Here is a 22,824-nt window from a genome sequence, read left to right as displayed (position 1 = left end):
TAAAATGCTTTATATATTTCTCTACTTTGTCGTAGATGTCTGTTATCTACATTTCATGTTACCTTAAAATTTCAGAGGTTGACGATCAAGAGTTTCTCGTTTTCTATTGAGCTTATTTGTTCAAGGAGTCAACGCTTTTTGAATTGTTGGATTGCGTCGTGGGGTGGCCCCCTTGTAAGCCGATGTATTAGTGTCATGTCATGGCTTGACATGAGCATGACTAATATTTGTAATTATTTTGGGTTACTAATATAATATACTCACATTCATGAGTTTTGTAAAAAAATAAAAAATAAAATGTTGGATTACAATATTTTATGTCCCTTCTACAAAAAAAAAAAAACCACCTTAAATGTGTGGAGGACCAGTAACCCGTAGTATAGAGCAATTGAAGCTTCAAAAAACTTAAATGCCTTTGACAATTCCCTGGTTATCATTTACAATCTTAAAGTTCTCTACATACAATTCATTTAGTTTCAATAACCCTTTCTAACATGTGTACACGGTAGAACGATAAGTACCTTTTAATGATCTATTTATGATGTAGAAGTACTTCATTGCAAGACATGCAGGCCACCCTCATATCTAGAGGATTTTAAAAATATGGCTTGATTACTATATATGCGGTTTTGGCAGCTCTAGACATTTATATGGGCTCAAGCCATCATGATACTTCACCAGTAACTTCATTGAAATTTCTATATTGGAATCACCCATATTAATAAAATGATTGTCATAACCATACACTATTCATATTGTAATTTTAGCAGATAAAGGACTTCGATATATAGAGATAGCAATCAACTCATAAAAGTTGGTTAACATAAATTTTGCAAAAATAACTACCACCCTATCCCCTACTTTCCTTCTTGAATAATTCAATATTGAATATCCTTTCTAGATAGGCCTTCTAAGTAAATGGCAGAAAAGACGTCAACTTGTGTAACATTTGGTATATTTCCTTCAATTCCTTGTAAAACATAAAATATGAGAAGACATCACACTTGAATAATTCAAAATATCCATGTAATGTGAGTTAAAAGAATCAGTAGTCAATGATTGAATAATCAAAGCATTATTCATATATTTCATAATATTTCCATTGTTGGGTATCCATGGTGTCCTTTGGCAAAGTAGTTCATGTAAAACATTAATATCAACTTTTATTTGGTAAAGGGTTGGATTTTGGGTGCATCTTTAGATCATTGGATAAAGCTTGAGGATTAGTGCATATGGAAAGATAATGATAATAGACTTTTATTTATTTCTTTCTTTTAGGCTCTTGTGATAAGGTGTTGACATTTGTGTACCCTTTTCTTTCAAATGGGACATTGACTATTGTGTCAAACATTATTTTTTATGCTTTTGAAATATATTGTAATCTAAACAATCACGATTTCTCAAAAAAACATAATATTTTATTGTGATACTATATGTTTGAAAATACAAATGTCACAAAGAAGCCTCTTATTATGAAATTCTTCTCGATAGCCTTAAGTACCTTAAGTAGGACATAGTGAATTTTCACCTTGTTATTCAAATCAAATTAAACAAGTGAAAGGGTCACGACGGCTTTCAAAAACAATACGAAAGTGATAAAATTGTTAGGTTGAATTAAATTGGTATCAATGTTTGGCAAAGGATTGCCTCAGCTTAGTCTTGAGCTGATTGAAAATCGAAACTAGCTAGCTGCAAACCATGGTAAACGAAAGAAAGACCGATGAAATATGTGAAAAAGTCGTCCAAAAATTTTGCAAATCTCAAAATTTCTCGTAGTATTGTCGACTTTCTTCTTTGTGAGGAGGAAATTACTCGATCAATAGTAGCTTAATAAAAGATATTTTCTCGAACATTAACAGTGACTGGAATCTAGTTATAAAATGCAAGAAATATAAAGCCATGTGAAGTTGTGAAATAAAAGGTGAAATAAAAAGAACTAATTAATATGTGTGTGTGTGTATAGAATGTATCAAAATTATGCAAGGTAAAGCTTTACTTTAGCATTCTGAAACACTAAAATGCAAAAAAAACACATGTGTGTGTGTGTGTGTGTAAAATTTACTAAAATTATGCAAGGTGAAGCTTCACTTTAGCATTCTAAAACAATAGAATGCACGAAAAGTAAAGACATGTCAGGATGTAAAATGAAAGGTAAGTCTCCATCATGCACTAAAAACAATGAAAGTCTCCCTAACCCAACACAACACTAAGAGTTTCTTTTAGAAAGCCAAAAACCCCTCTCGAGTCTCACTCTACAGTGGGTTTACAAACCCTCTCTCTCTACAATGGTGGGACCTTAATTCTCTCTCTCTCTCTCTCTCTAGACCCTCTGTTCTACACCGGTTCAATGATCTCTCTCTCTCTCTCTCTCTCTCTCTCTCTCTCTCTCTCTCTCTCTCTCTCTCTCTCTCTCTCGTGCAGTGCTCGATGTCATCATGGCCATAGGACACACTGGCCAGAGCAAGCAAAGGGCCAAAAGGACTGATGAGAGCAAATTGATACAAACTTGGTGGAGCTTAGCCGTCTTCAAAAGGCCACAATGGCTGATGAGAATACAATCTTAGTGGATCTAATACAATGTCTGGTTACAAGATAAACTGAAGTAAATTGGCCCCTGGGCAGATCAAGTGTTTGCCAATTCATTTTCACTATACGACAATTATATGGTATTATGGTGTCTTCGCACCCATCACCTGCACATCAACTCTCTCTATCGACATATGGCGATTGAACTTCTGTAGGCACCAATTGTGCAGGGGTGGACTGCATGTAGCTGTAGAGTTATATAATTAGGTTTATAATTTCATTTACCTTAATTATCCAAGTCAAAATATCAACATCATAGTTATATACCACTATACATAGCCTCAATTTTTTTGTAAATCCCAACTGGGTAATTAGGATACTTGGAAAATAAATGGTAAAAAATGGTTTTTTACAGCAATGCAGGTTTCTTTGAGCTATCATCTTCGACATTAAAAATTAGAAAACATGTATAACACTTGAGACCAAGAAGATCTATTAACTTGCCTCACCATTCTCAATCTAGGATATTCAGCCCAAGAAAATGGCAATCATATTGAAGAGCAAGATCCACTTCAAGTCCATGAAGAATGCCACTCGGACCGTGTATATGATACACAATCAATATTTGTGGTTGAAGCTGAGGGAAAAATCCTCAATTAACATATTGGTAGCATAATACATGGTGGATTAAGCATCTCAAGGGAACATAATTAAGAGAGAATGCTACATTTGTCGGGTAGTATAAGAGAGAGTGGGAGGAGGCTAAGCGGTTGCATGCTCCTTTCGATGCACAGGATCAACATAGAAGTTCAACAGCCGCTGGAACAATACCAACCGAATTGAGAGAGAGAGAAGAGCGAGAACTGCTGCCATAGTTGCACTCTTTGCGTCACACACACACACACACACACACACACACACACACACACACACACACACACACACACACACACACACACACACACACACACACACACACACACACACACGTACCGAGAGAGCCTAGAGAGATCAAAGAGCTGCTGCCATAGTTGAACTCTGTGTGCATGTGTGTGCGCACGCTCGCACCTACACTTCAAGTCGGAGCACAACTGTTGGCGCATTTGGAATACCTATGGTTGCAAATGGCAACTTGTAGGTCGACATGCCCTGCACTTCAGCTAGGCTCTATGTGCGCTAGGTTTCAATGGGATAGGCTCTACGATCAATGTAGTCCACATATTGAGGCAGCACAATGCGTGCTTGCTACTCGAGGGGACAAAAAGAGAAGCGAGGCCGCAACTCGAGGGACAGCTTGCCTACGATGTCCAGGTGGCAGGCTTGCATGGAGAAGAAGAGCTAGAAGAGTGAGTAATCAAGGAGAGCAGAGATCATCCGAAGTGGCTATAGGCATTTGTAGCCACATGTAAACCCCATAATTTTCCAAGTCAAAATATCAACATCATAGTTATATATCATAATACATAGCCTCAACTTTTTTGTAAATCCCAACTAGGTAATAAGGTTGCTTGGAAAATAAATGGTAAAAAATGGTTTTTTACACCAATGCAGGTTTCTTTGAGCTATCATCTTCGACATTAAAAATTAGAAAACAGGCATAACACTTGAGATCAAGAAGATCTATTAACTTGCCTCACCATTCTCAATCTAGGATATTCAGCCCAAGAAAATGGCAATCGTATTGAAGAGCGAGATCCGCTTCAAGCCCATGAAGAATGCCACTCGGACAATGTATATGATACACAATCAATATCTGTGACTGAAGCTGAGGGAAAAATCCCGGGGAATTACAACCATATCTGTGGCTGAAGCTGAGGGAAAAATACTGGGGAATTACAACCATGTCTCTGGCTGGAGCTGAGGGAAAAATCCTCGATTAACATATTGGGAGCGTAATACATGGTGGATTAAGCATCTCAAGGGAACATAATTAAGAGAGAATGCTGCATTTGTCCGGTAGTATAAGAGAGAGTGGGAGGAGGCTGAGCGGTTGCATGCTCCTTTCGACGCACATGATCAGCAGAGAAGTTCAACAGTCGCTGGAACAATACTAACCAAATTGAGAGAGAGAGAAAGAGCGAGAGCTGCTGCCATAGTTGCACACTTTGCGTCACACACACACACACACACATGTGCACACACACACATATCGAGAGAGTGCTCCCACTTGAAGTGTAGGTGCACGCGTGCATGTGTGTACGCACGCGTGCACCTACACTTCAAGTGGGAGCACAACTGCTGGCGCATTTGGAATATCTATAGTTGCAAATGACAACTTGCAGATCAACATGCACTGCACTTCAGCTAGGCTCTATGTGCGCTAAATTTCAATGGGAAAGGCTCTATGATCAGTGTAGGCCATATATTGAGGCAGCACAGTGCGTGCCCGCTACTCGAGGGGACAAAAAGAGAAGCGAGGCCGCAACTCGAGGGACAGCTCGCCTGCGATGTCCAGGTGGCAGGCTTGCTCGGAGAAGAAGAGCTAGAAGAGTGAGAAATCAAGGAGAGCAGAGATCATCCGTAGTGGCTACAGGCATTTTTAGCCATGTGTACATCTCACCCCTGTCTTTTTAATATAGTACTAGTACGGCCAGCCACCTTCGACGGTCTTTCTCTCCCCCCCTCTCTCCCCTCTTTATCACGTGCAATGGGGCTTGTTTTAGTTTTGGACTTTAGCTTTCAGGTTGCAGATTGCGACACGTGTAAAGGACTCCTCCTTCCATCATATTATGTTAGTATATATAGTGTATTTATATATATATATATATAGATATAGATATAGATATAGATATAGATATAGATATAGATATAGATATATAGATTGCTCAAGGCGCATTAACTGAGCAATAGCGGCCGTAGAAAAAAGGAATTATCACACACTCTCTCTACAGTTCGATCATAAGCTCCACCATGGCCCTCCGCCTTTCATGGTGTTTCCTTACCTACAGGTAGGCATGACGTCTCTCTCTCTCTCTCTCTCTCTCTCTCTCTCTCTCTCTCTCTCTCTCTCTCTCTCTCTCAAGCTTGAGATCAGCCGCTGGGGGTAAGGAAGAAAGCTCCATGAGTCAAGATTGGACAATGGACTCCTCTCATCGAGCTCGCTGTTGCAATGAATTAATGGAATAAAGAATGTTGAAGGGCTGCCCTGCAGTGCTCCAATTGCAAGAGTTGAGGCGCGATGATGGCACTTGAAATCTCTCTCTCTCTCTCTCTCTCTCTCTCTCACACACACACACACACACACACACACACACACACCACACACACACACACACACACACACACACACACACACACACACACACACACACACACACACACACACACACACACACACACATGTAGCACCATTATCCATAGCACGAATATGGCAGCCATGCTAACCAGTGACATTGACCTCTCTCCCTCTCTCTCTCTCTCACACACACATACATATTGTCGGAGACTCTTACTAGTCACGCATAAGTATCGAGATCGCTGAGCATGGAATTCCAATTAAAGCGGACATCTGTGTAGGCCAATTGCATGGAAACGCTGTCGAGAAATATTCCTCCTTTAAAGCTACTTTGAGTTCTTCCCAATTTCTCCCATGCCCATCTTTAATTGCCCTAACATGCTCCCTAATTTCTAGAGCAACAACTAGCTCAAAGCTTTGAATCATCTCACCTTCTGACACGCGATGCAGCTCCATCTCCTTCACATACTCGCGTAAGTACTTGGTTACATCTTTGCCATTGAACTGATCCATTTTGTTGACGACCGCTTGTATGGCCTTCGTTGCTGAAATCTCCCTTCTTTCAGTAGCATGTTGTTGTTGCATGAACATTGCAAATGCTTGATACATTTGCATTTTTGCTGGGTCAAAATGCATACCCTGTTGCTCAACATGATCACCCACGGTTACCCACAAACTCTCACCCTAGCAGATTCGCGTCGGGTTCACCAAAAATATGTCGAGAAATTTGCGGTCTTGCTAGGAAAGCACGGGGCTTATGGCTGTGAGGGGCTTATGGCTGTGAGAGTTTGTGAGAGAACTCAACAAAAACTATATGAAGGAGTTAAACCATAGATGCCATGAAGACTAGGGTTTGGAAAGAAGTGCAATCAAAGAAGACTCACTCTTTCTCTCTTGCACTCACACACACAAAGAAAGAACGCAAAAGAGAATGTCAAAACAATACGAAGATGAAAACATCAAGGCTATGGTCATATCGTATCATGGGTAACATGAAAGGGTTAATGGATGAGTTAATGGCATTCAATCTTGGCTGACCAAATAGGCTACGAATTGTTCTTTGGAATTGTAGTTTTGTGCTTACCATAATATATATATTTTGTCTAGTGATTGGGATTAATTGTGTGTACAAATCCTCTTGGTTCATAGCAAGATAACTACGCTTACATCAAAAGAAAAATTATAGTCTATGAGAGGTAGTATGATGGGATCCGGTGATAGAAGTATTTCATTGAGCCTTTCAGGGCCGAAGAGAAACACTATACGTTGTTGAAAGTGTATTTTACGGCTAATCCATACGTTAATTCTAATAGATTGTACAGATTGAAAGCGATAGAAATGATCATCATGTGGGTTATTCATCTAGGATAGTATGTGAGAAATGTAGATATGAGAGAAGTGAAGAGATGAGAATTTTCCCTCCCAAGCCCTATTCTTGCCCGTAGGCAATAAGGATACTGCGGGGAGAGATGTACCTGTAGCAAAGAGAACCTAAAATTTGTAGAGAGGATGAATTACTAAGAGTGAGAGAGATAGGTTTGGTTAAGGAGATGAGATTAGATATATATATATATATATTATATATATATTATATATATATATATATATATATATATATATATATATATATATATATATATATATATATATATATATATGTTGGATTAGAGATGAAAAAGAAAACAACAAGAAATCAAGAAAACATCAATGTAGAACACATCTTACTTGACAAACCCTTTGGCACCATTATTGATGGAGAGAGAAGAAGAGGGGAGAACTCCACTTTGATTGATACGCCAAGTGCAAGAACTTTTTTGATTAGAGTTGATCTTCCAAGGATAGCGTACAAGAATGGCTAGTCTTCCTCTAGGAGAAAGTGTAGGCTTGGGCTTATGTTAATGGCTAAGTACAATTAGGCATTACTACTCACTCCCTCAAGAATTCCTCTCATCAATGGCTTGAATGCTTTTTTTTTCTTCCAAGGAAGAAGAGGTCCCCTTTTATAGGTGAAGGGAACCCCCAAGGGTTTACACAAGAAGAGAGGAGCCAGTGTGAACAGGAATTGGAAAAGTTGGAAATGAGCTGTCCCTGCATGATGTGGGCAGACTGGGGTCCAGTATTTTGATCATATCTCCTCAACCGTGGCTCCAAATAAAAAAGTAAAAATATGGGCAAAAACTTCAGCTCATTAGCTACGATTTTCATTTTAAAATCATTCTCCATTCGGATTGGAACCTTGTGTAAAAAATTCATCAAAATAGGGTCCATTTATGGCAGCAAAAGTCTTCATGTGGTCTCCTTAGCCTTGACTTTCATTTAATTCCCAAGGACACCTCATGCCATATGAAAGCATGACATTTCTCCTTGACAAAGTTTTGTAACCATGCTTGCAATAATGCATTAAAATAAGTGTATCTTTGAAATCATGCCACCTAGTGTCCCACTAGGATTTGATTCTCTCCTAGTAGCTATTTAAAAAGAAATATAAGAAAAGTATAAAAAATACATAGAATATATATATATTGGAGTTTACCCTAGATATAGGATCTAGCTAGGGTGTGAGATGATAATGAAATAGTAGAAATAAAAAATCAATGCTTTTTGCCCCAAGTTAAAGAGGCGGAGCTATTGAGCTTTTCCCATAGTATTTTTTGATGGTAAAGTAAGAATACATTACCCTTGAGAAAAATAATAAGATGAGATAGAAGCTTATTTTTATACTTACATATGCATATGTACATTATAGGAAATATAATTATGTATCTAAAAAGTTACAAGATATCTGTTGTAGCATGTGTTCCCACTATGTACATGTCACAGCACGACATCCACCCCCTCTAAACCTGCACATCCTCCGGTATGTGCCAAATTATTTCTTTGTAAGATCAGCCCTCTTGTACATCTTCCTTGCTTTCATCTTCACTGGATGATTCCAGAGCTTCATTTTCACTTTGATCTTCACGTGTGTTTTGCTCTTCTTCCTCATCAGCATTTTCTGGATCATTGTCTCCTCTTCTCTTAAACATTTTAATCCTTTTTCCTGCAATGGGAATCTTTACTTCTGTACCATCTAGTTCAGACAAGCTGTAAGTAGCATTTTCATGCACATGCTTTACAACATACGGTCCAAACCATCTTTTTGAGAACTTACGCATGACTGTGTGCTAGTTATCAAGGCTACTATCATACACTAAAACCCAGTCACCTTTGTCAATTGCTTTTCTCCTCAGTCGATGTCGCTTATCAAAATAGTCCTTGTTTTTCAACCTTGCATTTTTGAGTCGTTCTTTTGCAGCTTCAATGTCGCCAGGTCTTCTCTCTAGCTGCCTTATACGCAGTGCAAGGAGATCTTCCCTACTAAGCCCCTCTTGCCAAGGTAGTACATTCCATGTGGGAATTGTATCCTCAATAGGCATCACTGGCTTCTGACCATGCATTAGCTCCGCAGGCATGTAGCCAGTTACTGAGCTATGTGTTGTACGATCAGCCCATAAAGCATATGGTAACAATTTTGGCCACTCACCAACTCTTCCTTCGCAAGCCTTGGCCAAAGCTTTGATGATAGGAGGATGCCCTCTTTCACTCTTTCCATTGCCTTCAGGGTTGTAAGCTGTAGTAAGAGAAAGCTTGATCCCTAATCTAGAAAAGAACTCCCTTGCTTCTTCGGCATCTAGTTCACCTCGATCTGCAATGATTTTTCCCACACAACCATAACGGCAAATCACCTCATCAAGAAGGAATTTGCACACAGCTTCTGTGGTCTTAGATCTTAATGCTCTTCCTTCAACCTGGTTCGTTATGTCCTCTCACGCAAGAACCAAGTATCTCGTCTGCCAGAGTCCTAAAGGCATCCTGACTAGATCCACAACCCATTTATAGTGCATGGCTAGTGGATATGTAGGGTGAAATCCATCACGATGTCGAACATTTGAATACATTTGACAAGTTACACATGACTCTACAAACTGAGGTACATCTTTATACATACCCTTCCACCAGTATTTTTCTTTCAACTTGGAGAAGGTTGCCCACACACCCCTATGTCCAGCCCATAGACTCTCATGAAACTCTTGCATGAGCTTTACTTGAGTCTCTTTTTTACATATAACCCGTTGTGGTGTAGCACCCTTTTGTTTAGGATGCTTCCACAAGTAACCATCCCTTAAAAAGTACCCATATGCTTTCCTGCGTATCCTCTTGAATTCTTGTTCAGACCAATCATCCTGTTTTGTTAGAGTACTCAAGTACCTTCCAATAGAAAGCCAATCACCTTCATAAAGATCTTTCAAGAACAATTCAAGTGAATTAGTCATGCAGACATTGTTACCTTTGACATGAGAGATAGAATAGAATTTTGTGCCTACATCATCTCCCTCATCAATCATTTGTGACTCATCTTCATACCTTGCCCTTGATAGCATATCTGCCACTGTATTGTCTTTACCTGCAATGTGCTTAAACTCGGGATTTAAGGACTTAATGTAGGCAATCCACCGCAACATAGCAATGTCTGGTGTTGAGCAGCTTGTAATCATCCCAAGAAGTGGTAGACAATCTGTTTCTACAACCACACATGCACCAATTAGGTACTCTTTCCCACTTTTCAAGGCTGTAACCATACCCCATAACTCTCTCTTTATCTGTGGATAGTTTCTTTGGCGAGCACTTAGTACCTTTGCTCCAAATCTTACCACATACCTGTGTCCTTCTTTGTCATCTTGCCCTATTGCCCATCCAATCCCTGTAGGACTGGTATCTACTGTCACAATCACTGGCCTTTGACACTCATAGTCTACCTTTCTCAAAGTAGTTGCTGACTGGAGTAACTCCTTTAGCTTTTTCATGGATTTTACATGTGCTTCTGTCCATTTAAACTTTTGATTCTTTCTAAGCAGCTGATAAAGAGGATCAGCTACATGTGCATAATGTGGAATCCAAATAACATAGAAGACACATGCTCCTAGAAACCTTCTAACCTCAGTGATGCTAGTGCATGTTTCTTTCATTCTTTGGATGGCATCTACCTTTGATGGACAAGGTTTCCTACCATATGGCCCGCACATGTGCCCCACAATGAGCACTTCTTTGACACCAAACATAGACTTTTTCCCGACAATGTAAGATTCACTTCTTCCAACCTAGACAAAATTTTATCACAATCATTTATGTGATTTACCACAAACCTGCGACATCCCCTGAGATCCAAAGCTTCATCTTTGTCACTTTCTTCACATCCTTTGATAGGCAAATCATCAATGAAAGGCATTGTGATTTGAGGAATAAAGTCACGTAAGACCTTATTCATCCCATTCATCATATGTGCAACCGAGTTGGTTGCTCCCTGTGGCAAGGTACACATCCTTACCAAACCCAAAGGTGTCCTCATGGTTGTCAAGTCTCTGTTTTCGATTGCAAGCTGAAATTGATCATACCCTGAGTACAGATCCCCCATTGAGTAGATTGCCCTCCCTGCAAACGCCTCTGCAAATTCATCCACAATTGGACCTGTACCTACATTTCTAATTGGCACCTTGTTCACTGGTTGCATATCTTGGATGAAGCGTAGAGAACCATTCTTCTTTGGAACTGTGAACCACCTGTTTGAGTATGGAGCACAAGAAGGCTCCAAGATTCCCATTTTGATTTTCTCATTCAGTAGCTCTACTAACTTTGGCAAATGAGCCTTTGGAACCGGAATAGGCCGCAGATTCCAAGGCACATGAGGTATTGTGAAAATTACCATAGGAGCTACAATATAAGGATCAACACATTCTATCTCATGTGGCTCAAATGCAAAAGCCTTACCATGCTTTGAAAGCATTTCTTTGAAGCACTTTGTCTCCTCTTGTGTTAGAAACTCCTCGCAACCAATGTGCAACTCTTGAAAGGACTCCTTTGTGAAGGTATGCCCGATATTTTTAGGATTCCGCAAACTTGGCTGTAAAGAAGCCTGTTCAATCTTTTCTCTGTTGTTGGGTGGTAAGGGTGAAGCTACTGGTTTCACCTTCTTTGCTACACTCTTGTATTTAGTTTCAACATGGACTGCTGGGCCAACTGTTTGGCTTTATTTAAAGGCTTCTATTACTTGATACATTTCCATAGAGCAAACTTCCATAACTTCATTTTCAAGATGCAAACTAGACCTCATTATAGCATCAAGCTCACCCATAGTATCTACAAAAGAAACTTGTTCACACAAACCCAAAACATTTTTAGTAGGCTTCAGCAACCCACTCTTTTTCATGCCTATTTGTACATTATGCACATATTGCCTCTCATATCTCTTCAAATCTTCAAGTTTTGTAAAACATACTGACACATTCCTTGTTACCAAGGAGCTCATCGAGAAAGTTTCACCTATTTTTTGATCAAGCGGGACCGTTTTTCTTTCTGTACCACTGCAATCCCGCTTTACAATGGTACTTGGCCAAAACCCATCATTTCTCTATGATCATGAAACTCTTTGCTTACCTTTGGTAGAGGATGTTCTCTGAGGTTGTCACGATTTCTTTCATGGTTTACACAAACTGTGAGAAATTGGACAGCACGTTTACCATCTTTGCTACGTATCCTAGCATATGCTGAACCATCGTCCATTACCTTTGTTTCCATTAGAACTCCCACAATGTAGGGTTGTCCAAGGATGAGATGATATGAAGATGTATCCTGTACAAAGAAGTTTTGGTCAATCTTTACATCACCTACTGTCACCTTCACACCTGGACATGCCGCATACAATTCACCGGATGAATTGTTTGCCACTTTTACCATCCAACCATGATCTGTGTCCATTGGCCATTTGCACTTGTTGTAGAGACTCTTTCACATTATATTTATTTCTGAACCATGGTCAATCAAGGCAACAAATGGCTCTTCAAGATCACCTACCTTGACCAAAGTTTCTGTAGTAGCCCTTGCCCAATGACTTCGTGAATAATAACTCCTAGGAATATCTTCAACTTCTTCATCATCATTTGAGAAATGCACTTGCTTCATTCTCCCACTAGATTGGTAGCATCCTACCATAGCTCCATCATTCTCCTTATTTTGCAGTTGCATACCTTGTGTCTTCGAGGTTTCCCCTTCAACCTGTGGACGAGAAACTTCAGCAAGGGTTTGCCTCTTCCTCTTGATGATGTCAATGATCTCCTCGTGGAATTCACACTTTGCAATGCCAAGAACTTCTCCTAGAGTGAACTCAATCTTGCTATTCAAGATCCTTTCCTCCAAGACTTTCTTTAAATCTGTAGCAACCTCAGTATCAGATTGTAGTTTATAAGTTGGGCCTTTTGTCTTACCTTTCGTTGGCTCTTTCTTGTTTCCTGTTGTAGACTCCTCCATGAGTACTTCAGGTGGAGATGCTCCTTGTGTTGAGGGTGTTTGAGAAGGCATTGAGTCGCTTCTTCCCCCACTTCTAGAAGCTCTTTTTGATGGTCCTTCATCAGCATTCTCACGTCTGCGCTTCTCTTCTACAATTGCCTCATTTTGTTGGCATTTTGTAATGTAGGTATGCACTGACAATGAGTCCACTGGATCATTCCATCCTGTTTCTAGACGTATGCAATCACCTGCTTCATGTAGAATCTCTTTTGTAAGCTTTTCCTTTTTAGCTAATTGCATGACATTTGGCCAAATTTGACCATGATGGTCACTCACCTCTTCATCACAAAAATGTTCAATTTTTACTCCATAAGTAGCTTCCTCAACTGAAGAGGTGGCATGCTTGGTTGCCATATCTTCAACTAAGGTTTGCATTCCCCCCTTCCCAAAGTTAGTTCTCAAGGGTAGACCTGTCTCTCTTAAGTGGATTTTACCATCCTTAAAAAAGACAACATCTTTTGACAAAGCATCACTAAAATCATCACAATCCCTTCTTACATGGTCTGTACTATCACACCAAATACATCTATTAACAAACCCTTCTTTGGCCTGTTGTCTTTGCCTAGGAAGTGGCCCTGATGGTTGGCCTTTTTCTTCAAGCTTTGCAAACTTCACCTTCAAGTCACGCATTCCCTTCACAAGCTCATCTAGCATGGACTCATCAAACTTAGGAGCGATAAAAGTAGGCTTTACCATTTTGTCAGAAGTTGAGGTGGAAGGACTTGTAGTGTTTACTACCATCTTGTCCCTTCTTCTTTGTCGTTTGGCAAGCAGTGAGACAGCACCTTCAACCTCATTCCAGTCGGTCTTTATTCCTTGATCAGCATCTTTATCTTCAAGAAGAAGCTCCAAATTTTCTTGAAACTCTTTACCTGCAGCTTGTAAGAAAAGATCTGTCTTCTCTGCATCTAGTGTGGCCCTTTCTGTCCTAGTGAGTTGTGCATAGCGCCGCTCAAATTCCCTAAGTAGCTCTGTTATTGATAGTCCTTGCTTTGGCTTGACTACCCATTCTAAGAATGTCCTTTTGGTCACTCTCCCCGAGTCCTCCATGAAATATTCCTCCTTTAAAGCTACTTTGAGTTCTTCCCAATTCCTCCCATGCCCATCTTTAATTTCCCTAACATGCTCCCTAATTTCTAGAGCAACAACTAGCTCAAAGCTTTGAATCATCTCACCTTCTGACACGCGATGCAGCTCCATCTCCTTCACATACTCGCGTAAGTACTTGGTTACATCTTTGCCATTGAACTGATCCATTCTGTTGACGACCGCTTGTATGGCCTTCGTTGCTGAAATCTCCCTTCTTTCAGTAGCATGTTGTTGTTGCATGAACATTGCAAATGCTTGAAACATTTGCATTGTTGCTGGGTCAAAATGCATACCCTGTTGCTCAACATGATCACCCACGGTTACCCACAAACTCTCACCCTAGCAGATTCGCGTCGGGTTCACCAAAAATATGTCGAGAAATTTGCGGTCTTGCTAGGAAAGCACGGGGCTTATGGCTGTGAGATTTTGTGAGAGAACTCAACAAAAACTATATGAAGGAGTTAAACCATAGATGCCATGAAGACTAGGGTTTGGAAAGAAGTGCAATCAAAGAAGACTCACTCTTTCTCTCTTGCACTCACACACACAAAGAAAGAACGCAAAAGAGAATGTCAAAACAATACGAAGATGAAAACATCAAGGCTATGGTCATATCGTATCATGGGTAATATGAAAGGGTTAATGGATGAGTTAATGGCATTCAATCTTGGCTGACCAAATAGGCTACGAATTGTTCTTTGGAATTGTAGTTTTGTGCTTACCATAATATATATATTTTGTCTAGTGATTGGGATTAATTGTGTGTACAAATCCTCTTGGTTCATAGCAAGATAACTACGCTTACATCAAAAGAAAAATTATAGTCTATGAGAGGTAGTATGATGGGATCCGGTGATAGAAGTATTTCATTGAGCCTTTCAGGGCCGAAGAGAAACACTATACGTTGTTGAAAGTGTATTTTACGGCTAATCCATACGTTAATTCTAATAGATTGTACAGATTGAAAGCGATAGAAATGATCATCATGTGGGTTATTCATCTAGGATAGTATGTGAGAAATGTAGATATGAGAGAAGTGAAGAGATGAGAATTTTCCCTCCCAAGCCCTATTCTTGCCCGTAGGCAATAAGGATACTGCGGGGAGAGATGTACCTGTAGCAAAGAGAACCTAAAATTTGTAGAGAGGATGAATTACTAAGAGTGAGAGAGATAGGTTTGGTTAAGGAGATGAGATTAGATATATATATATATATATATATATAATATATATATATATGTTGGATTAGAGATGAAAAAGAAAACAACAAGAAATCAAGAAAACATCAATGTAGAACACATCTTACTTGACAAACCCTTTGGCACCATTATTGATGGAGAGAGAAGAAGAGGGGAGAACTCCACTTTGATTGATACGCCAAGTGAAAGACCTTCTTTGATTAGAGTTGATCTTCCAAGGATAGCGTACAAGAATGGCTAGTCTTCCTCTAGGAGAAAGTGTAGGCTTGGGCTTATGTTAATGGCTAAGTACAATTAGGCATTACTACTCACTCCCTCAAGAATTCCTCTCATCAATGGCTTGAATGCTTTTTGTTTCTTCCAAGGAAGAAGAGGTCCCCTTTTATAGGTGAAGGGAACCCCCAAGGGTTTACACAAGAAGAGAGGAGCCAGTGTGAACAGGAATTGAAAAAGTTGGAAATGAGCTGTCCCTGCATGATGTGGGAAGAATGGGGTCCAGTATTTTGATTATATCTCGTCAACCGTGAACTCCCCCCCCCCCCTCTCTCTCTCTCTCTCTCTCTCTCTCTCTCTCTCTCTCTCTCTTCTCTCTCTCTCTCTCTTTTCTCCTCTCTCTCTCTCTCTCTCTCTCTCTCTCTCTCTCTCTCTCTCTCTCTCTCTCTCTCTCTCTAACAACCTCGAGAGCCGCTGGGGGCAACAAAGAGAGTTGCGTCCAATTGCATGGAAAGGTTGTAAGTTGCATCTCTCCCTGCGCATTTCAGCTCGTAGAAGTCTAGTTTTGAGCAAAACCTTTAGATCTCTCTCTCTCTCTCTCTCTCTCTCTCTCTCTCTCTCTCTCTCTCTCTCTCTCTCTCTCTCTCTCTCTCTCTCTCTCTCTCTCTCTCTCTCTCTCTCTCTCTCAGATAAGCCTTGCTCAATGCACCGAACACTGACTATGGACGCTTGTCCTTCAGAGTCCAGTGCTGAGCCCAACATGCTGCGTCCGCCCCCCCCCCCCCCTCTCTCTCTCTCTCTCTCAGTCTTGCATAGGTTTAGCACGAATACATTTGATTAAGTATGTGCTTACATTGTTCTTTGGTGTGGCATAGTTTGGCCGATCCCCATCTATAAGGCTCTCTCTCTCTCTCTCTCTCTCTCTCTCTCTCTCTCTCTCTCTCTCTCTCTCTCTCTCAGACTCTCTCAGAAACACACACACACACACACATACACACACAAAACACAACCGTTTTTTGACTTAAGAGACAACAATTCACTCTTTTGATCATAACTTCTTCATCCGAACTCCGATTTGGGTGGTCTATAGCTTCAATCGAAGAGCACGAAGCCCTCTACATATTGATGTAAAGACAAAAAATTTAAGAGTTGTAACAGCATTTTCGAAGTGAACATGTTTATGAAAATTGACTTTCATCTCTTATTTTACATACAATGTCTTCCGGCACTCACAAGGGTTCTTCTTCTTCAACAAGGTCCACAACCATTGTGAAAAATGATCCAAAATCTCCTAAGTATGGAGATAGCAACACAACCACCCAACCAACGACATTGGAAACCATGATCATGGCATACTTGGTATCATTGCAAGAGACCGTAAACAAACAAGGAGAAGGCTTACGAGCACTTGCAATGGAGAATGGCACACTAAGGGTACTTGTGGTTGAGAATGAGAATCTCAAGAGGACACTTGAGATGCAAACAACACATTTGATGCAACTTGAAGAGGAAGCGAAGGAATGCAAACGCTCTCTTGTGGACTTGAATGCTTTGGAGGAGCGGATGAGCAAAGTAGAGCATGAACATGTATTGAAATAGAAGAAATTTGACACCATGAGCCAGGATGTATGCGACATGAAAAATGTACGCACAAACAAGTCTTGAGATGATGTATGTGGTAGCAATGTGGTTTCTAATTCCTCACTCATGCAAGATATGGTTCAAACAAAGAATGTTAAGAATGTGGATATGGTGGAGTTGAAGGAACGGGAGCGACGTTCCAAGAACATTTTTATTCGTGGAGTTCCTGAAGAGAAGCTAGAGACACCTCCTTCTCTTGCCATTGTTATCCAATATTTCTTCAAAACCCACTTTGGCATGTCTAAAGTTATGGTATATGGAGCACATAGAGTGGGGAGGCAAGGAGCTCCTCGCTCGAGAGAATGGCCAATTGTATGCACCATGCTGGGTGAGACGAAGTGAAAGATTATCCTTGATAATAGTTGGATCTATTTGAGAGATACAAATTTTTTTGTATGTGAAGATCGCACTATTAAGTAACAAAATATGCGTCGCAAGGCATATGAGTAAAAGAATAAGAAAAACAAGGAGATCTCTCATGAAGAAAATGTGCCCAAGGAAGAGGCAAGTCCCTCGAGCAAATAGGGATGCGTGACCTATGAGACCGAGTACAATTGGAAATATACTTTTGGAATTGTAATGGATACCCATGGAATGTGGGGGTTGGCATTGATGAACTAACAAGCAAAGCCGATGTTGTACTTCTTGTTGAAACTTGGGAGCATGATACACAAAGTATTAATGGCTTGAAGAATTACAATGTACATTCATTGATGTGGTCAAATAATCTTAACCAACAAAGAGGACAAGGAGGGGTAGCATGTATGGTTAAGAAAGGATTGAAATATTTTGTATCAATTGTGAAAGATGACAAGTACAAACATTATGTATGGCTGAAAATTATGACATAAAAAAGAGCACCCATTTTTGTAGCCGGTTGCTACATTCCTCATCATGATTCCCCCTTTTATGCTCGCATGGATAGAGATCATCCATTTTTTTATTTAGAAGAGGACATTGCTTATTTCAAAGGTGAAGGTGATGTTATCATATTTGGAGATATGAATGCTTGCACGAAAACATTGCAACGTGATACTCAACAATTTGATATGCCATACATTTAAAGGGAGTTGGAGGAGGTTCACTTGTATGATTGGTCTTCAATGGATGAGAAAGAGCCGGATCACTATGGAAAGTTACTTTTACACATGTGGAATAGCATGAGTATGCTCATTGCCAATGGTGTATCTTTGTGGAGTGGAACCAATGGATTTACATGTAGGAGACGTAATGGGGACAATGTGATTGACTATATGCTACTCTCTGAAGCCATCATGTATCGCATAAAGAGACCTCGGAATCCGACCATCACACCTTATGTATTGACCTTTCATGTGGAGAAGCAACTAAGCATGATAATCTCAGCCAAAGGAAAGAGAAATTATCATTATGTATGGATTTCAAACGGGCACCAATGTACATTGAAATGGTTGAGCAAAAATTATGGATGAAGAAGCTTGAATATGATGTACCATTGGAAACTAAATGGGAAGCTTTCAAAAAAGTTATTTGTTGTTGTGGCGAAGAATGCTTTGCTATAAAGCATATCCATGGTATCAACAAAGATAAATTACGCAAAAAATGGTTTGATACAGAATGTCAAGATGCTCCAAAGTCCTTGATAAAGCTTGATGCAACTATGGACAAAGACAACTATCAAAGTCATTTGCATACATACAAGGCATTGACTCAAAAGAAGAGAAGAAGATGGAAAGTAAAGAAACAACTTTGTCAAGTCCAAGAAAAGGCACATGCATGTGGAAGATTTTGGAGAAACATGAGGGGCAAGCGGGTTGAGACTTTTGGTAACTTGAGTCTTGTGGATATGTACACACATTGTAGGCAATTATATGAGCAAGCAAATGCTGAAAAAATTCCATTTTATGGTTCACTCTCATGTATACCCTCTTTTTTTACTATTGAGGATGTATGCGGTGGGATTGAAAAGTTGGACAGTCGCAAAGCGGGAGATCTCTTCAAGGTATCAAGGCAGAGATGATCAAATGGACGGAAGATTTTACCCATGAGTGGATGTGTGATATGTTCAACCTGCACTACAACATGGTATGCCTTATGACTGGAGTACTAATTGGGTTAAGCCTTTGCATAAAGGAGGGGATGTAAAGAATGTAAACAACTACCGGACTATAATGATTGGATCTCTTATGGAAAAGTTGTTTGGGTGCATAATGGAGATGAAATTGAGTGATTGGGCTGAAGATAATGACAAGCGTGAAAAGGGACAATTAGCTGATTTTTGTCGATATCATAACACCATTGATCCTCTTGTCACTCTTCGTGTTCTCATGGAGGAAAGTTGGTTGAAAGGCAAGCGATTGTATTGTTGTTTTGTGGACTTTAAGAAAGCCTTTGATATGATTCCACGTAACAATTTGTGGAGAGGGAAGGAAAAACTCCAAGTGCCAAGTGAGTTTATGCTTGCGGTTTCTTGAATCTATGGGAAGGTGATTTGTCAATTGCGCATTAAAATAGAAATTTCAGAAATTTTTGTAAGCACTATTATGGTTAAACAAGGATGTCCATTGTCACCAACTCTCTTTGGTCTATGCATCGATCAATTGGAACAAATGGTACTTGACTTTATGCAAGAAGGCAGCATTGAAGATGTCACTATTTGCAATGCGGTAATCATGCTTTTGTTGTATGCGGATGATGTAGTGCTTCTAGCATACACTTTAGAAGATGCACAAAAGCTTATGGTTGTCCTTGAGAACTTTTACTTGCATAGTGGGGTGATTGTGAATGAATCCAAAACAAAGGTTATGCTTGTGAAAACCAACCATAAGGAGAAGCCATGCATTGTGTACAACAATGAGACATTTAAAGTTGTTGAGAGATTTAAGTACCTTGGCCTTGAGGTTTCCTCCAATCACAAGTGGAATGAATGTGCTATGCGTCGTTTGGAAGCGGGAAAGAGAGCATATTATGCATTTGAGAACATGTGTAATGCAGGAAACATCAAGTGTTGGATTCTCAAGAAAAATCTTTTTGATGCATTGGTGACACCGGTTCTTCTTTATGGAGTTTAAGTGTGGGGCGGGAGCATCTCAAAATCTACTTGGAAAGAGTGTGAGAATGTCCAAAAGTGTTTTCTTACAAATTTTCTCCAAGCAAAGACCCAAACACCATATATGCTCCTACTTCTTGAGTCAGGATGTCTTCCAATTGAGGTTATAGGCATGGAAAGGGTTGTGGAGTACATGATAAAGATGCATCAAAATCCCTCACATCGACTTCCTACAATTGCATGGGAAGCAAGAAAAAAAGTTCAAAAGACGCATAAAAGAAATATTTTGAGGACGAGATGAATGCAAGACATAAAGAAGTGGTTTGGGAGATGAGATGCATTACACTTGCTACATGATGCTTCAATTGACTCCCAAGTGAATGAAGATTTTCTACAATGCCAATGTATTACGGCTTGGGAGAAATCCGGTGGGTCACACTTCATACATTACACCACCCATATTGCCCCCAACTACAAAACCATGTTCTTTGCTGAAAGAGGAAACCGTACTCACACTTACATGCTTGAGCCTATCTCCTTGTCGATGATACACACTATCGCAGCCATTTTGCTTAGCTCCCATTTCCTTCGATGCGAGGTAGGACCCTAGGGTATTCACTCTACATACAAAACGGGATGCCACTTGTGAGCTGACAACTTTGATAAAACCCCTATATACAACTCATACTAGGGAGTATGACCCCCAGCTTATAGAACAATCAATGCAGAAAAATACCATACCCCTATCTTACATATAAAAGTTAGTTCTCACATGATCTTACTAAGTAAAAGTAGTCAAAGAGCGTGGAGCATAGTGATTGACAACGTAGTAAGGAACCACTTCTGTTGATAACAAGATGTACCCTCAATGTGTCTTAGTTTGACTTTTAAACTATGTGTCCGTTCAGCCTGCACTCTAGTTACTCGTCCAATGCTAACCCAACTAAATTACTCCAAAAACATGGTTATAAAGTTGGGTTAGGTTCTCTATGTAAATTTGCATCTATACAAACTCTTTATAGCTTTCATCCCTCATAAACTATAAACATAAAACAAGAAATTGATGTAAAGCAGTGTTAGTTCTTGCATGTATCTTTGTAGCTTTGACTCACAAGTTCAAGGGTAGACTCTTTTGGGAACCCATAATTTTGAAACAAAAAACTTCCTCTCATTTTTCCATTTTCTCACCCCCCCCCCTTCCCCCCTGCCCCCCCTAAATATGATACCCCCTCCCTTATTTTTAAGCTTGAGAGATAAACTATTGGGGCCCTGCCCCTAACTTATATGCTTATGTAACTTGTAAAAAACCCCCTCCCTTGCACTTATGTGGTGTGGTAAGTTCTCCATGGTGAATCCCCAGGGGATAGGACACTGGGGCAATGGAGAAGAGTCAGAGAGACAGTGCACATTATGCTCACTGCAAGTTCAAGAGTTTGAGTACCACACACTACTAGAGTGCTCAACTTTTGGTCACATCTGAACATGCTTCTCTCACATTTTCAGCCATAACTTAGACCTACACACTTTCCTCTCCCAGCCAAAGTGTGGGCTCTCCATTGCGACTCTCATCACCGCAATTTTGGAGCATCGAGAGTCACTCATCAGGCATACACATACTACATCACATGTAACTTTGGTCCCATAGGTCATATTTGACCTCCAAGGACGATAATAAAATCTCTCTCTCTCTCTCTCTCTCTCTCTCTCTCTCTCTACATCCCTAAATTTGGTCCACATGGTCAAAACTTTATCTCAAACCTTCTAAGTTTTTTACTTTCCCTTTGACTCCCTTAGTTTTACCAATGGCTTCCTCATCCCCCTCTCTCCGACCTCCATCTCTCACTTTTGGCCACATGGTCAAAACTTCTGTAAGGATGTTCCTACAATCTCTTTTAGTGAGTGAGTTTTTTTTCCACTTCGTCAAAACTGTGTGATTAAATTTGGTCCTCTCCCTCATTATCTCTCTCTCCCCCCTTGTCTCTAGAGAGAGACCTTGAGTAAATGAGCTAAAAACATCTCTCTTTTTGTTCTCTCCCTCGCCCTAGATTTCCCATGGAAATGACAGCCCTATATTTCCCATGGATCTGTCATTTTACCATCAATTTTTTCCACATGGTCAAAATATCTCTCTCTCTCTCTCTTCTCTCTCTCTCTCTCTCTCTCTCCTCTCTCTCTTCTCTCTCTCTCTTCTCTCTCTCTCTCTCTCTCTCTCTCTCTCTCTTCTCTCTCTCTCTCTCTCTCTCTCTCTCAACCAAAATGAGCACTTGTCCGTGTCCTCTGCACACTTGCTCGTCGGTGCATCCTCTGTACATCCGCTCGTCATGCTCGCCACCAGTGGCGCCCTCTACAAAGGCCTATTTGGAATGGTTGAACTGCAAAGCCACTTTACCTAGATTTTGGTCTCATGGCAGCCTTATTCACCTTTGAGAATGAACACCCAAAAGTTCATCGCAAGGGTCCTGACCAAGCTTTGTGGCACTCGTAGCAGCTCCAAGCAAGCTCACTTAGATTGAAG

Source organism: Adiantum capillus-veneris, chromosome 19 (genome assembly GCF_014529385.1).
Source record: "Adiantum capillus-veneris isolate H3 chromosome 19, ASM1452938v2, whole genome shotgun sequence".
NCBI lineage: Eukaryota > Viridiplantae > Streptophyta > Polypodiopsida > Polypodiales > Pteridaceae > Adiantum > Adiantum capillus-veneris.
The sequence above is the reverse complement of the archived record's forward strand: the minus strand, read 5'-3'. Positions refer to the sequence as shown.